Source organism: Myotis brandtii, unplaced genomic scaffold (assembly GCF_000412655.1).
Source record: "Myotis brandtii unplaced genomic scaffold, ASM41265v1 scaffold129, whole genome shotgun sequence".
Lineage (NCBI taxonomy): Eukaryota > Metazoa > Chordata > Mammalia > Chiroptera > Vespertilionidae > Myotis > Myotis brandtii.
Genome location: NW_005354551.1, coordinates 1,149,486 through 1,166,581, shown reverse-complemented (window position 1 = coordinate 1,166,581; position 17,096 = coordinate 1,149,486). Strand labels below are relative to the sequence as shown.

Here is a 17,096-nt window from a genome sequence, read left to right as displayed (position 1 = left end):
TGTAATAATAATCTGAACAATAAAGATTTAATTTAAAAAAAAAGAAATAAAGAAATAAAAATTAAAAAAAAGAAAAAAGAAAAACTTTTAAAAACTGCTCCTCTTCCCTACAATGTAACTGAGTAAGACCATATTATTTCCAAAAAAATGTACAGCAGAATGAATGTATAAACAGATATGAGAATCCAATTATATTCTCTTAAGCTAGGCACTAAAGAGATTTACAAAAATTAAAATCATAACACTCTTCTCAATAACTTTTTGTTTTGGGTTAAGTTATTTAATCAAGTGAATATTTTAAAAATTTTTAACATCTAGTACTGTAAATATCAACAGAGGCAGCCTATATAACAAGAGCTCTGTAAGGTTCTCAATACATTTTAATAGTATAAAGGATTCCTGAGATTTAAAAAAATCTGAGAACTGCTGTTTTAAGTCAGTGGTTTTTACTGAGTTGTCTGTGGAATATGACCATCAGTTTCCTGGAGTGTAGTTTCCTAAAACCTACGGGGAGTTTTCATTTCTGCAAGTGACTTTTTTGCATCAAAAATCTAAACCACTGCTCAAGAGCCCACATAAATTAACAGAAGCCTCCTTCACAATGTCAGTATCAGGTGATTAGATTATACACTTATTAATAATTGCACCCCTAAATGTTCCACACTTTTTTATATCTATTTTCTAATTAGATTGGAAAATTTTCAGGGACAATGCCAGTGTTTCTACTTCTTCCCACAGTCCTCCTGCACTAAATAGCAAGCATTAAATGTGTGTTACCCTTGTACTTCACTTACAGCCACTCTTCAGAATAAAGTTTTTGAAGAAAAGCTAAAAAAGTACATCTTAAGGATTTGTATATAGAAAAAAAATCCTTGATCATTCAGAAGATTATAGTAGCATTCTAAACAGTAGTATCACTAGTCTCATCAATTATAGCATCTGCCAACAATGATATTTTTTGATAGCTGAGTTAAAGGATTTCCATGATCCATTCTAACCCTCACATTCTAAGACTCGTTCTTTTTATTCTCAATCCTAGCATTAAATAATGTTGGATACTATAGTTGTTTAGGGGCTGGGAGATGAGTCAGCAGGTGAAGCCATTTGTGAGAAGAAGTTTCACACTTTGAACAACAGAAAAACCATCAAAAAACAGCTGCCATTGTTGACATTGATGAACATGCTGTCCGGTTTCACAGCCTGTAAAACCATTTATTGTCAGCAAGTCCCATTTTTCTTAGTTAAGGGTTAAGAAGCATCGAACTTAGCTACCAGCTCCGAAAGCACAGTGAACAATCTCTTTTCTCAAAGCAGAAATAATGTAAGTGCCTTAAAAAAAAAAGTCAAAAACCATTCTTGCAACTAGGAATGTGCCTTTGATTACAATAACCCAAGTCTCTTCATAGACTACTAATGTTCTGCTAGTACATGCTCAGACACAGGAAGAAAGTGCTTTCAATAAGAAAAACAAATAAGGGCTTAAAAAAAATCACACAATGATGTTAAATATGTAAAGCACAGAGAAAGAATCTGAAAACAAGCAAATAAAATATGAATTGCTAATCTTTTATGAAAAAGCTAAAGAGGTCAAGCAACCTGAAACTCAATGAAATTACCTTCTCTTATTCTGGTTTTGAGTATTTTCAACTCAGTTTCACTTCCCAAAACTGAAGTGTTTCATCTTTAAAAATCCTTCTGTCATACGAAAAATCCCCTCCAAATGTATTTTTTATATTTGTGATTTCTAATGAAGGATGGACCTGAAAAACACCTCCTTACTGCTTTCTATTTCTTATACAATGGCTCATGTAAGCATTACACCTAAATAACTTCCCCTTTCATTTCAAAAGCAGTCAAATTAACCTAATATTTAAAATTCCTAGTGAATTAGCCAGGAGATATAGATATATAGATAGATACATAATATGTACAAATATATATTCACTTACACAATATATAAATATATAGTTAACCCTTGAACAACACAGAGGTTAGGGGCACTAACCCCATTCAGAGAATCCAAATATAACTTTTGACTTCCCAAAAACTTAACTACTCATTGTCTACTGTTGGCCAGAAACCTTAACACATATTCTGTATGTGTTATATACTATAGTCTTACAATGAAGCTAAAGAAAAGAAAATGTATTAAGAATATCATAAAACGCCCAGCCAACATGGCTCAGTGGTTGAGCATCGACCTATGAACCAGGAGTTCGCACAATTCGATTCCAGGTCAGGGCAAATGCCGGGGCTGCAGGCTTGACCCTCGTGTGGGGCATGCAGGAGGCAGCCAATCAATGATTTTCTCTCATCATTGATGTTTTTCTTTCTCCCTCTTCCTCTCTGAAATCAATACAAATATGTATCTATTTTTTAAATAACTAAACGCAATGTGTGGGAGCCTTGTACAGAAACAGGACAGTGGAAAAATTGATAAAAGTCTTAGTTGATAATATTTTATCTATGTTAATTTGCTATTCTTGATAATTGTACTATAATTATGGACGATTTAATATTAGGGGAAGGAGGTAATGGATAAAAGGGAACTCTTCCTAGTATTTGCAAGTTACCTGTAAATTTAAAATTAGTTCAAATAAATGTTTTTTATTTAAAGGTGACTGATAATACTTTGCTCCTATGTAGTTCACATGCTAATGTCAAAGACCTTTATAGCTGACATGATCAAACATAAATTATTTGGCCAAAGGTTATAAAGTGTTTTGATGCTTCACAAAACACTATTTTAGTAGAAATAGCATAAATAGTAGAAATTTTCTAAGCTATATAATGGTTACTAGTTACAGTAACTATATAATATACCATGCAAACAGGACCATAACAGAAGGGAACCTACGGTCACCCTCCTAGTAGGTCAAATGGACACTGCTATTCAAGACCTCAAATCAGTTTGAATTGTAATAAACATGATGTTTAGGCAAGTCACCTCTACCTCCTTCAGCCTTGAAAACAAACGCCCCTGGAGGAGGGGACCAGGCAATCCTCTAAACAATGTAAAGGGGAAATAATCTAATGCATACTATCAGCTAGGATTTTTTTATGATTTTTTAAAGAAGGTCAAGAATGGCCCTGATCGGTTTGGCTCAGTGGATAGAGCGTCGGCCTGCGGACTGAGGGGTCCCGGGTTTGATTCCGGTCAAGGGCATGTACCTTGGTTGCAGGCACATCCCCAGTGGGAGGTGTGCAGGAGGCAGCTGATCGATGTTTCTCTCTCATCGATGTTTCAAACTCTCTATCCCTCTCCCTTCTTCTCTGTAAAAAATCAATAAAATATATTAAAAAAAAAAAAAAAAGAAGGTCAAGAATGAAATCACTGACTTACCTAACATGTACCATATTCAAGTACACTCACCCAGTCACAATCTTACCTAATAATAGACAAACATGTAAATTAACCATCCCTCCACTATGCTCACCAGCCAATCAGGAGAGTATGAAAATTAACCCAACAAAGATGGCAGTTAATTTGCATACGTAGGGGCGAAGCGGCAGAGTGAAGACTGAAGGCTCCGTCCAGAGCCGGGAAGACTGAAGGCTCCGTCCGGAGCCAGGAAGGCCTGGGTCCCGGGTGCCGGAAGAAAACCGGTGCCAGCAGCCAGAGGAAGGGAAGGCCTATTACACGAATCTCTTCGTGCAACGGGCCTCTAGTATAAAAGAAATAAGCTAAGGTCAAGTACTCTGCTGTCTGCTTTTGAAACAGCAGTTACCTCAGGAAGTTGGACTGGATCCAAATTCTAATATTTCTGAAAAAGATCAACAGTGTAATAATGAGAGTATGAGCTTAATATGATATAACAGCCTCAAAGACTCAACAATATTAATCAGGTACTTGATGTCATTAAAATTCTACAAAGGTTGCCAAAACCGGTTTGGCTCGGTGGATAGAGCGTCAGCCTGCGGACTGAGGGGTCACAGGTTCGGTTCCGGTCAAGGGCATGTGCCTTGGTTTCGGGCACATCCCCAGTGGGGAGTGTGCAGGAGGCAGCTGATCGATGTTTCTCTCTCGTTGATGTTTCTAACTCTCTATCCCTCTCCTTTCCTCTCTGTAAAAAATCAATGAAATATATTTTAAAAAAAAAATTCTACAAAGGTTAATTAAGACCCACTTTTTTGCATATTTAATAAGAGCTAAGCTAAAGATATGCATAATTTATAAAACAAAAAATGGATATAATCTTTAAAAATCAGCAACCATATTCCAACACTGTAATATTTTAAGTATTTTAAAGAGATTTTTTTGATGTGTGGAAAATCTTCATCCAAAGCAAATAAATCCTTTTTATTAGACCTGAAAGATTATAAAAAGACTTCTTTAATGCAGTGGTTTCATAAATAGCAAAAAGAATCCTGTTAGACAGAGGTCAGCAATACATCTTGATTTTGTTTCTTGATAATACAATAGAATAGCCCAAGGGTATAACCTAATGAACAAAAAATCAAATTTAATTTGAAAATTATATAAATGCTTTAGGACAGAAGTAACATTCTATGTGAAATATTATAACCCAAGAATTTATAACTTGCCCACAATTTCAATTCTTCACAGAACAGCAAATAGTCAAATGCCTATACTTTATCTTTTACAAAACTATCACTGACTAATAGGAATTTACCTTAATAACAAAAAACAGTCAAAATCTCTTGAGTAGCTCTCCTGTTTTCCAGGCATTACACAAAATGTAGTTATGGTCAAAGTCAATAGACCATATTTTACGCTTTTTGTTGCGAGGGTTTTCCATTGATTGTTAGAGAAAGTGGAAGGGAAGGGAAGAGACAGAGAGAGAGAAACATTGATTGGTTGCCTCCCACACGAGCCTGCAACTGAGGAACGTACTGTTGACGGGAATCGACCCTGTGACCCTTCAGTCCACAGGCTGACACTCTATCCACTGAGCCAAACTGGCTAGGGCAAAAGACCGTATTTTACAAATAGCACACCTTACTCCATCTTAAGCACTTAATGGATATAAAACCTTACATATAGTTAGTTCTGTGATGCCTTTCCAACTCCAAATCTTTCCTGTTCCTTATTTCAACTTGCACACCTCAACCAAATAAATCTTCAAAAATACTGTTTTTATCATGTCAGTTTTCCAATAAATAAGAAACAAAAAACAAAAAAAAAGCAGTTGGTTTTTGATAAGGTGCCAAAATAATCTATATATATAAAAGGCTAATGTGCTAAGTGTCCCTCTGACCATCCGACTGGTTGCTATGACACGCACTGACCACCAGGGGACAGATGCTCAACACAGGAGCTGCCGTGACGCGCTCTGGCCATTTACAAAGAAATGGCACCGTGCAGACCTGGCACTGACAAAGCAACACTTGGCTTTCCCCAAGTGGGACACAGGCCCCACCACCACCCCAGAGCGACAGCCCATCAAATCACAGCCGACGCTGCTGAGACCCCATGGCACAAAATGCGGCCCCCAGCCCAGCACAGCCCAGCCCGGAAAGGGTCACTGTGGGCACCAGGTAATGACGTCACATAGCAATGCCCGGCTTCCTCTCCCTAGCAACTAGCCTCCTTGGAGTTTCTTCAGCCCAGGAACCCAACTTGCTTTATAGCCAGGTGCAAACATGTTTTACTTTAACCAAATGTCTGTGAAGCATTTTCCTGTGCCTCATCTCATTTGATCCTCACAGAAGTCCTGGAGCAGGTAGATAGGAAACTTGGTAGAATCCTATTTTCTTTTCATTAGCCAGAAAATGGAGATTTAGAAAGTTTAGAAACTTGACCCGACTGAAAAGAAATAAGAAATGGTGGACCTTGAAAATGACTCCAGGTTTTCTCACTGGGAAAAATATAGTGAAACATTGCTGCAGTTAAGTATTTTACCCTTTGTTCTCCCTGCATGATCTACAATATAATCTGCTTTGTGTTGATATTTACTGCTGTGTTGCTAACAATTACCTGAAAGAGAAGTTGGGTTGCTTCACTGGGCTGGAAAAAATTTAGCTAAATCAGAAAGCAGGTATAATTAAGCAAGTGTATTCTATATATATAAAAGGCTAAGCTGACACGCACATGCACGATACATATAAAGCTCTCGATGGCGCCAATCGCACTCGTGTTTCGATCTGTCATTGTCAATGATGAATTTGGTTGACATTTCTATTATAGAGAAAGGGCGAATAGCAATATTAAAATATTTTTTCTAATTTATTTTCAATGTGCACGAATCCGTGCACCAGGCCACTAGTTCAATATAAGGAAATAGTCTTTTCAACAAAATGTACTGAGGTAACTGGATATTCACATACAAAAGAATAAACTTGAACCCCTATTTTGCATCATATACAAAAATTAACTCAAAATAGATCGAAGACCTAAATGTAAGAGCTAAAATTATAAAACCCTTAGAAGAAAACAAAGGAGCAAATCTTTGTAACCCTGGATTAGGTAAAGCCTTCTTAGACACAATACAGAGGCACAAGTGACAAAAGAAAGGCAAATTAGACTTTATCAAAACTAAAAACTTTTGTGCTTCAAAGAACTCTTATCAAGAAGTAAAAAGACAACCCACTGAATGGGAGAAAATATTTGCAAATGTCGTATCTGATAAGGGACTTGTATACAGAATAATATATAGAGCACTCTTACAACTTAGTAACAAAAAGACAACCCAATTAAAAATTTGACAAAGGATTTGAACAGACATTTCTACAAAGACAAATGCCCAATAAGAACCCAAAAAGATGTTCAACATCATTCGCCATCAAGGAAAAGCAAGTCAAAACCACAGTCAGATATCTCTTCACACCCATTAGGATGGCCTATACTCAAAAAGACAGGTAACAAGTGTTGGAACCCTCATATAATGCTGGTAGAAATATAAAATGGTAAAAAAGTAAAATGGTGGCAGTCACTTTGAAAAACAGTTTGGCAGTTCCCCAAAATGTTAAACACTGAGTTACCTCATAAAACCCAGCAACTGTACTATGTATATATATCCAAGAGAAAAAAACATACATCCACACAGAAACATTCATAGCATAATTATTCATAAGTCAAAAGTTCAAACAACCTTATGGAGTTTCCTCAAAAAACTAAAAATGGAACTTCCATTTGACCCAGTGATCCCACTTCTAGGAATATATCCCAAGAAACCAGTACCACCAATCAGAAAGGATATACGCATCCCTATGTTCATAGCAGCACAATTTACAATAGCTAAGATTTGGAATCAGCCTAAGATTTTGGGCATCAGCAGATGAATGGATTAAAAAACTTTGGCACATCTACACAATGGAATACTATGCTGCTATAAAAAGGAAGGAACTCCTACCATTTGCAACAGCATGGATGGAGCTGGAGAGCATTATGCTAAGTGAAATAAGTCAGTCAGAGAAAGATAAATATCACATGCTCTCACTCATTTGTGGATTATAATGAACAAAATAAACCGAAGAACAAAAACAGGTGTAGAGACAGAGAAGCATCAATCAGATGCTCAAAACTCAGAGGAAAGGTAGGGGAGGGTGGGGGTGAGGAGGAGAGATCAACCAAAGGACTTGTATGCATGCATATAAGCATAAACGATGGATGTGGACAACAGGGGGTGAGGGTGAGGGCAGGATTGGGGGGATGGGAGGACATTGGGGGGACAAGGACACATTTGTAATATCTTAATAAAGGGAAAAAGATTTAAAAATATATGTTTAAAGAAAAAGCTAAAAAAAAAAAAAAAGTTCGAACCACCTAAATGACCACAAACTGATGAATGAAAAAAAAAAAAAACATGTGATACTTAGAATATTATTCAACAATTAAGAAAAAAAGTAGCCCTGGCAGGTACGGTTCAGTTGGTTGGGTGCACCAAAAGGTTGCTGGTTTGATTCTGGATCGGGGCACATGCCCAGGTTGGGGGCTCCATCCCCAGTAGGGAGTGTGCAGGAGTCAGCTGATCAATGTTCTGGTCCCACATTGATGTTTCTCTCTCCCTCTCCCTTCCTCTCTCGCTAAAAAAATCAATTAAAATATATTTTTTAAAGTAATACTAAAACACATTACTACAGATGAACCTCAAAAATATTATGCAAAGTGAGAGAAACTAGTGACAAAAGACTACATACTATTCCACTTAGATGAAACTAGAGGCCCGGTGCATAAAATTCGTGCACAGGGGAGGGGGGCCTCAGCCCGGCCTGCGCCCTCAGGGGATGCCCGACTACCCTACCCCCCTGCGATCACCGCCACTGGTCACCCCCCTTTCACGGGGGCAGTGTACATCATAGCGACCGGTTGTTCCACTGGTCGTTCCACTGTTTGGTCAATTTGCATATGAGGGTTTTATTATACAGGATGTTCAGAATAAATAAATCTGTAGAGGCAGAAAGTATATTAGTACTTTCTAGAGCAAAAAGAACTGGAGGAAATGGGAAGTCGAATAGGTTCTTTGGGTAAAGTGATGAAAATGTTCTAAAATTGATTGTGGTGATGGATGCACAATTCTGTGAATATACTCAAACACACTAAATTTGTACACACTAAATGGGTGGCTTGTATGGTATGTGAATTTTGCCTCAATAAAGCTGTTAAAAAATGTAAGGGCTTGAAGTCTAATCTTCCCTTCTTATATTGATTAAAAGCCCTCTAGAATCTGGATCCATTACCTTGAGTATTCTACCACAAGACTCCTCCACTCCAGATACAGGGATCAGGATCCTTACAACCCAGCACATACCATCCATATATAAAGCCCAAAACTTTGTTCTGCTGATGACCCATTCACTACAATCTACTCCCCTCTGCCCTTCCAAACTCTGACTAGCGTCTTAAACTCTTCATTTTAATATTTTTAATTTCAAATTGTTTCTCATATGTCATTTTCTAGGGCCTACATAAAAGGAGTCCTCTCCCTCACTCTTTCGCTCTTACATTCCTCCACTCTATCTTTAAGATTCAGTCCTTTCCATTCTCAATGTAAAAATACTAGTCTACAAATATTTAGTAATGGAAGGAAACTAGACTTTGGGTGGTGAGCACACAATATAGCAGTGATTTTCAACACTTTTCATCTCATGGCACACATAAACTAATTACTAAAATTCTGCAGCACATCAAAAAATATATTTTTTGCCAATCTGACAAAAAAAAAAATAGGTATAATTTTTACTCATTCACACAAGATGGCTTTTTGTTGTGTTTGCTGGCTGTTGTCATTTTTTTATTTGACAATCTAAGGGTAAAGAGGTCAGTGCTCCTGACTAAACAGTCAGGTATTCCATGTTTTAAAAATTCTTGTGGCACACCAGTTGAAAATCATTGCAACAGAGTATACAGATGTTGTACACCTGAAATTTATATAATGTTATTAACTAATGTTACCCCAATAATGTTTTTAATGTTCTTATTTATTTTAAAGAGAGGAAAAGAGAGAGAGGGAGAGAGATATACATAAATCTGCCTCCTGAATGCTCCATACTGGGGATTGAGCCACAACCCCTGCATATGCCCTGACCGGTGACCTCTTGGTTCACGGGACAATGCTCAACCAATTGGACCACACCAGCCAGGCTACCCCAATAAATTGAATTTTTTTAAAAAACACTGTAGCCCTAACTAGTTTGGCTCAGTGGATAGAGCGTCAGCCTGTGGACTCAAGGGTCCCAGGTTCGATTCTGGTCAAGGGCATGTACCTTGGTTGCGGGCATATACCCAGTAGGGAGTGTACAGGAGGCAGCTGATCGATGTTTCTCTCTCATCAATGTTTCTAACTCTCCCTCTCCCTTCCTCTCTGTAAAAAATCAATAAAATATATTTAAAAAACAAAAAACACTGTAGCCCTGGTTGGGTAGCTCAGTTGGTTAGAGCACTGTCTGCATACACCAAGGTTGCAGATTCGATCCCTGGTTACAGCACATACAAGAATCAACCAGTGAATGCATGAATAACTGGAACAACAAATTGATGTCTCTCCCTCCCTTTCTGCCCCTTAAAAAAAATCAATTAGAAAATTGTTAAATGTCATAAAAACTAACAAATTTCAAATGTACTTAAAATACTTTAAACTATCTCAAATTTAAGCTGAGACTACATGAGAGTGAAAAACTCCTGGCTGGCAGCAAGCCAAAAGAACTAGGAGTCATTTGAGAATTCAAAAGTAGCTTTGGATCCTGAAGTATTTCATGGATGCAAATCTCAGCTGCAGTTTATACACTGCTTGAAGTCATGCGCCTGGCTAATAATCAGGAAATAGTTGTTTTCATATTATATTAGTTCAAAGTATTATTCCTAAAGTAAAAATAGATGGTGTCTCATCACAGTTTATTCCAGACCCTGATTTCCTCATTCCTCATAATGAACTAATAACTATACCATCATCACCCAGAACAAGCCAGCAACTGACCATGGCAACCTTATTGTATGGTCTCAAGCCAGCCCAATACAGACTACAAAATCTTCACTACTAAAGTCACAGAGGTGTTTAGACTGTTGGCTGAATCTAACATTAGTAAGCCAAAAACTAGTTGCCTTCCCTCAGCACCTAAAACAGTAAGCAGAACATCTATAAATATTTGTTGAATGAAATGTTAAATTAGCATGCTTCTAATATCAGTAAGTCACCAAAGAAAAGTATCACTGACCATCAGACAGAAACAATTAATAGGTTTCTACAAATCCTTCCCATCTACTTGCAGGAACAAAACAAACCTCAAACTATAATGTTCAGAATCATAAGCCATTATAATTCAAGGGTGTCATGTGATAAACCTCTTCATTTTAGAGAAGGGAAAACTGATACCCAGAACACTTACGTGACTTGCCCAAGGTAACACAGCTTTTAGAATGGGAGAGCCAAACTCAAATCCAGATTTCTTTTACTCCAAATCAGGTATATTCTCAATACACCAAGATAAATCTACTTTATTTCAAGGCTAGCAGGTACTCTTTCCAAGTCAAAGTCTAATATCAGAAGGGCAAAGGGGTGTTATGAAATGAGTGGAAAAGAGACAAGGAAAGGACCAGTCAGATCTGATATGGATCTTCTCAGACTCAAATTCCTCAGATTATAATGCAGAAGAGACTTTGAATTTACAGCAACTATTTTGATTGCCATGTTCCCTGGTAACTCCTCTAGCTTTTCTGCTTCTAATAAAAACCTGAAACGTGACTGACATTCATTTACTAAAGTCCTATGCAACAGCAACAGCAATGAAACTGGGAAAAGTCAGCCCTAACCAGTTAGGCTCAGTGGATAGAGCGTCAGCCTGCAGACTGAAGGGTCCCAGATTCGATTCCAGTCAAGGGCACATGCCTGGGTTTGTGGGCTCGATCCCCAGTAGGAGGCATGCAGGAGGCAGCCGATCAGTGATTCTCTCATCATTGGTGTTTCTATCTCTCTCTCCCTCTCCCTTCCTCTCTGAAATCAAAAAAATATAAATAAATAAATAAATAATACAATTTTTTTTAAAAATAAAAAACATTGGGAAAAGTCAGCAGGACAGAGAAAGATAAGTAAACCTCAGGTAATTCTTACGCATCCTCCTATTTTGGCTCAGGTATTAACTTCTTCTGGGAAGCCCAAATTCCAGAGCAGGCTCTTATAGCAGTTATCATTGTACTTGCCTCATGATATTCTGTCCCCTTACCTGTCTGGACCAAGTTCTTTGAGGGCAAAGAGTTTATCTGAGCTTTTCAATCCTTAGACCTAGCACTTAGTCTGGCACACAGTAGATGCTGAATAAATGAATAAAAGTTGTCACTTAGGTTGTCACTTCAGTTGGCCTGCATACTGAAGGGTCTTGGGTTAGATTCCAGTCAAGGGCACATGCCTTGGGTTGCGGACACCCTAGTCGGGGCGCATGCAGGAGGCAACCAATTGCTGTTTCCCCTCTGTCTCTCCCTCTCCCTTTCATTCTTTCTAAAAAATCAAGGGGAAAAATATTCTTGGGTGAGGATTAACAACAACAACAACAAAAAAAGTTGCCACTTACTAGTATATTGAAGTCCCAATATAAATGGCTAAAATGTGGCAAACCTATTTATGAGTTAAAACAGTTTTCAAGCATTTTTTAGCAGTAGACCCTTTTGTAAAAATCTTTTCAGAAACTCAAATGTGGAAAAGCAACATAGTTTAAATTCTCAACTTGACCGAAAACACCTCACTTTAAGATGAATAAGCCTAGGACAGGGAGTAGCAGCAGAAGAGGCAAGAGCCTAAGTGACTCAGGCATTTGAACAACTTTCTTCCTTCGTTATCTCCATCTTGCATAGGTTTTCTCTCTTTCCTAAAAGACAATCTGCTCGCTAGGAGCACAGATCCACCTTTGCTGATGGTGGGGCTTAGGAGTAGACAGATTGCTGCTGGTCACTATATGAGCTACAGAGTTCCAGTTGCTAGTTAAAATGGTGTTTTGCTGGAGGCCTTGTTAACTTCTGAACAAGCAGAAACATGCACTAAACCAAATGTGGCAGGCTTATTACTATGCTTTAAGGCTCAGTAAAGATAATCTACTTGCCTAGCAGTATGTGGCTATGAACTAATTAAAACAAGGCACAGTATCACTGCATTCTAGATTACTCCATAGAGCTTCCTAACTGTATTACAGACCTTCCCCCAGCTATCAAATATGGGAAAGTATCCTTCCTCCCATTCCCATATGCAGACTTGGTAAGGAGTAGTGAGGCACAGTAGAAAGGACATTCATGTGCTTTGGAGGCAGTCATATCACAGTCTGAACTGCAGACCACCACTTATTACATGGACAGCAGTAGGAACGTTACTTAACTTCAGCTTTTTCATCTGTAAAATACAGTACCTACTTCATTAGGGTTCTTGTGAGAATTAAAATCATGCATGTATGGCTCCTAGAACAGTAGGCACTCATTAAATGGATACTATTATTAATATTACTCAGATTCAGCTTTGATAAAGAGGAAAAAAAGAAGAAAGCAAACACTAATGGCTTCAGCCCATAAGATAAAACTGAAATATCAACACTGAAAACATTTTAAAAAATTACAATGCCAAAAAAATTTTTAAAAAGAATATTTTAATGTATTTTTTTAATATTTTATTTTATTGATCTTAGAGAGAGAGGAAGGGAGAGGGGTAGAGAGATAGAAACATAGATGAGACAGAAATATCAATAGGCTGCCTTCTGCACACCCCCTAGTGGGGAATGAACCCAAAACTCAGGCATGTGCCCTGACTGGGAATCAAATGGGTGACCTCTTGGTTCATGGGTCGATGCTCAACCACTGAGCCACACTGGCCCCGCAGGAATATTTATTTTAATATATCCATATCTAAGACAAAATAGCTAAGGACACAGGTCATTTTCAGATCTCCACAGGCCTTTACCAAATTTAGTTCCTTCAAAGAACCCACTGCCCTGATTTTCTTAACCAAACTGGCTGCCCCAAGACAGTAATTAGACTCCCTAGAAGTGTCAGCAACCCTGAAAAAAATTACACTCTGAAGTCTTTCCATATAAATAGAGAGAACACTATGTGTTCATAACAGACTGCAAAATTGTTCTATTAAGTCAGAACTATTTGGGCACCTGAATTCAAACTCATTTATCTTTACTTATCAGAAGGGTAAGCAATTTCCATCTAAAGGGCTAGGCTTTTAATAGAGTGGGGGCACCAAAAAAAAACCCCTAAAATTGTAAGAAAGGTTTTCTGTGCATGGACAGTTTTCTGTTGGAGAGTGTCTATAAGCATTCATCAAAATACAAAGTTGTTTGTTACCCAGAAAAGGTTAAGAATCATTCCTAAAATTCTCAACAGAGCCTCTTGGAATCTCAGACTGGGAAGTTGGGGTGATCATATCCTAAGGCAAGTATTCTGAAGTGCCAATTTCATAAACTATTCATATTGGATTACATTATGAAAACTTGGAGCATATTTCTCCCTTGCTATTAGCATTTTTCATATCACTATTTATCTTCTTTCACCCCCACCCCCACTCCTGCCCATCCTTGCCTCTTGGCAGTCATAACTAAAATGGCTTTATGGGCCTCCATGCAATACTGATGCCTACCTTAAGCAGGTTCCAGTTTCTAATATTATTGCTAATATTTCCCTTCATTTCTGATTTGTCACTTGAACACTAAGTACAAATAAAGGACACCTTGTCATGTGAATCCCTTTCTAACATTTTTACAAATTTAAAATACTAGCTGAACTTATTGAATTCAAACCCAACTACACTTGAATAGTTTGAGGAACTGGAGATTTAATCAAGTCATAGATGCCCTGGCCAAGGCATCTCAGTTAGTTAGAGTGTCATCCAGATATGCCAAGGTTGTGGATATAATCCCAGTCAGGCCACATACGAGACAACCAGTGAATGCATAAATAAGTGGAACAACAAATCAATGTTTCTCTATCTAAAAATCAGTCTATACAAAAAAAAAAAAATCAGTCTATACACACACACACACACACACACACACACACACACACATATAAAAAAAAGCCTAAGCGACCATTAGGACCGGTCAACCAAACGACCAGTTGCTATGACGTGCACTGACCACCAGGGGCAGACGCCTAACGCAGGAGCTGCCCCCTGCTGGTCAGAGCACTCCCACAGCCAACCTCCAGGGGCCCGCCAACCTCCGGCAGTCCCTCCCCCTGGCCAGCCAGCCCAAATGGGCCCAGATCAGCCCAGATCGCCAGCCAGGCTGAGGGACCCCATCCATGCACGAATTCATGCACCGGGCCTCTAGTAAATACATAAAATGTTTTAAGCCATACAAAGAGCAACTCCAAGTTTGTACACCAGTCTTGATGTTTCAATGTATATCAACTTATCACACGATGACCACTGTATGTTCATAACACAGTCCCTCAGGGTAGACAAGCAAAATTGCTCTGTTTTAATTCATTTTTAACCAAATGCCCATTACCATTGATAACATTTCACCATTGGTATGTCCTAAAGAAATCTATAACATATTTCATTTACTATACAAACTTAGATTTTAGCAATTGCAACCTTTCGGTGTGTAAAGCAAGCAGAAGATAATATGGTTGTGAAATACATCAAGAAGAAAATTAATTTTACCTTCAATGACATAAGGCAAAGTAAAAACTTAAAGTCACATACAACCATTGGAAATTACATCTTAAATTTATCCTCTTTAACAATTGCTGCAGTATTAGTAACTACTTTTATGTTGCAACCAACTCAAAGCTTTTTAAAGTCCTTCCTTTGCAAAATGCAGAGAAAAAGCCTACTTGAAACATGTAAGTCACAGCCAAATAATGTCACCAAATCCACTAAGCACTGTGCACTCCTTACTTTTTATCACTTTGTACATCAAGAACACAAACTATGGACTTCCTTTCACTTGTTTACTTGCCAAAACAGCTCAAAGATGCAACTAAAAAATAATTTACTTGGTGGCACTGTATAGAAACTTACAACCCTACCCAAGACCAAAAAAAAAAGACAAATTATAAAGGAATTTAAACTCACAACTATTAAATATGTTTAAGAGATCCAGCACTGAACTCCACCTTAGAGTACACAAATTAGCCAACCCTTTTTCCTCCACAGGAAAACAACTAGGGATATTCATCAAAACCAGGTTTTCCATGAGTAACAGACATACGGTATCACTAAGCATTGTCATCAGTGAACAATTCTTAATTGAACAGAATCATACAGAATAAAAACATTATGAAATCAGTACACACATCACACTGGAATGGAATTTATCTTTACTCTGGGACACATTGCCTGGACTGAAAACAATGTGGACTAACCATATTTAAATAAGACACTTGACAGAAACGAAAAGGATGACCTGAAATGACTCGAGAAGGTAACTTTCCCTTCTCAAAGTAATCGATACAGACAAGAATCAAACTACCCTGTGAAATAATCTGTGGACCTCACAGCGGTTAGTTTCTTATTTGCTCAAACACCCTACTCCACACGTCAAAACACACGATGACAAATACAAAAACACACCACATCTAACGTCCAATGATTATTTACTGACTTGCACAAGTTCAGCGGACCCGGGAGGGCATGATGAAATGTTAATTCTCAGGTAGGCAATACCTTTCTAAATCTCCGTGGAATTCATGAATTCAACATTTTACCCTCACCAGCTAGTTTTCCACTAAAATATCTAGCCACCAAAGCTGTCCAAAAACACTGCAATCGCGAAAATAACATGAAATTCGATACAATCAATAACTAGGCTTGACACCAGGAGCCCCGGTCCCCTCCAGACGTCAGGCCTAGGAAAAGTCAATTACAGCCCTTTAGAAATACTCAGCATAACACAAGTCTTCCAAGAAGTGAGACTTTTGGGGGTGAAGGGTAATGTCAGTTAACTTCCTCTTCCTTTAAAAAAGGTCAAAGACAGGGAAGCGTCCGGTGTAACATTTCCTCCTTAGATCACGTTCCACCACAAACCACAACTCCCCCGATCGCTTAAAAAAAAAAAAATAGCCGGAGGAAATGTACATTTTCACCGTAGATTTTTAAATCCAACTTACCTCAGAAATGAGCTGATTCGTTTCAAAGAGGAAATTTACCAATAAAGTTTAACATGTATCAATAACAACAATCGGGGAGCCCACCGTGCCCCGCTGCAGGGGGAGCCGAAGGGAAGCGAGGAGGAGGGTGTAGTCCTCACAACAATCAGAGCACAGCCTTGCCTGCAGGGCTGATCCCAGGCACCAGCAAATTCTGCCGAATAAAGGGCTGGGGGGCTGGAGGGGGGAGTGGCGAGAAGGGGCAAGGCTCCCCCTGCTCTGAAAGGGAAGGGCTGCAGAAGCAAGGCCGAGTGGAGCTGGTTCCACCGAATCGCAGAAGATCCCGGGGTCCCCCGCAGTACTGCTGCGGGGGCACCCCAAAAGCTCCAGCCAAGCCCGGCGCGGGGGTAGAGGAGCCGTCCCTTCTCCCCGGCTGGGCTGTGGCAGCTGGCAGGAGGGTCCCCGGAAAGGCCACCGCCCCCCTGCTCTGCGGCGAAGGGAGCCGAAGGGCCGGTAGAAAAGGTGAAAAGGATACTGTTGGGGCGCCTGGGTCTGGAGGGCCCTGATGTTCGGGTGAGGAGGGGCCGCTACCGCCGCCGCCGCCGCTGCTGCTGCCGCCGCC

At 39.0% G+C, this 17,096-nt stretch overlaps 1 protein-coding gene across 1 annotated transcript in view; it reads right to left on the bottom strand.

Annotated features, from left to right (window-relative positions):
- Positions 1-16,613, bottom strand: part of EIF4G3 (eukaryotic translation initiation factor 4 gamma, 3) — a 280,669-nt gene extending 264,056 nt beyond the window's left edge. Inside the window, exon 1 of the mRNA XM_014534341.1 lies at positions 16,496-16,613. The gene's annotated coding sequence lies outside the window, so the exon portion shown is untranslated. The remainder of the gene's footprint in view (positions 1-16,495) is intronic.
- Positions 16,614-17,096: the final 483 nt, after the last annotated feature.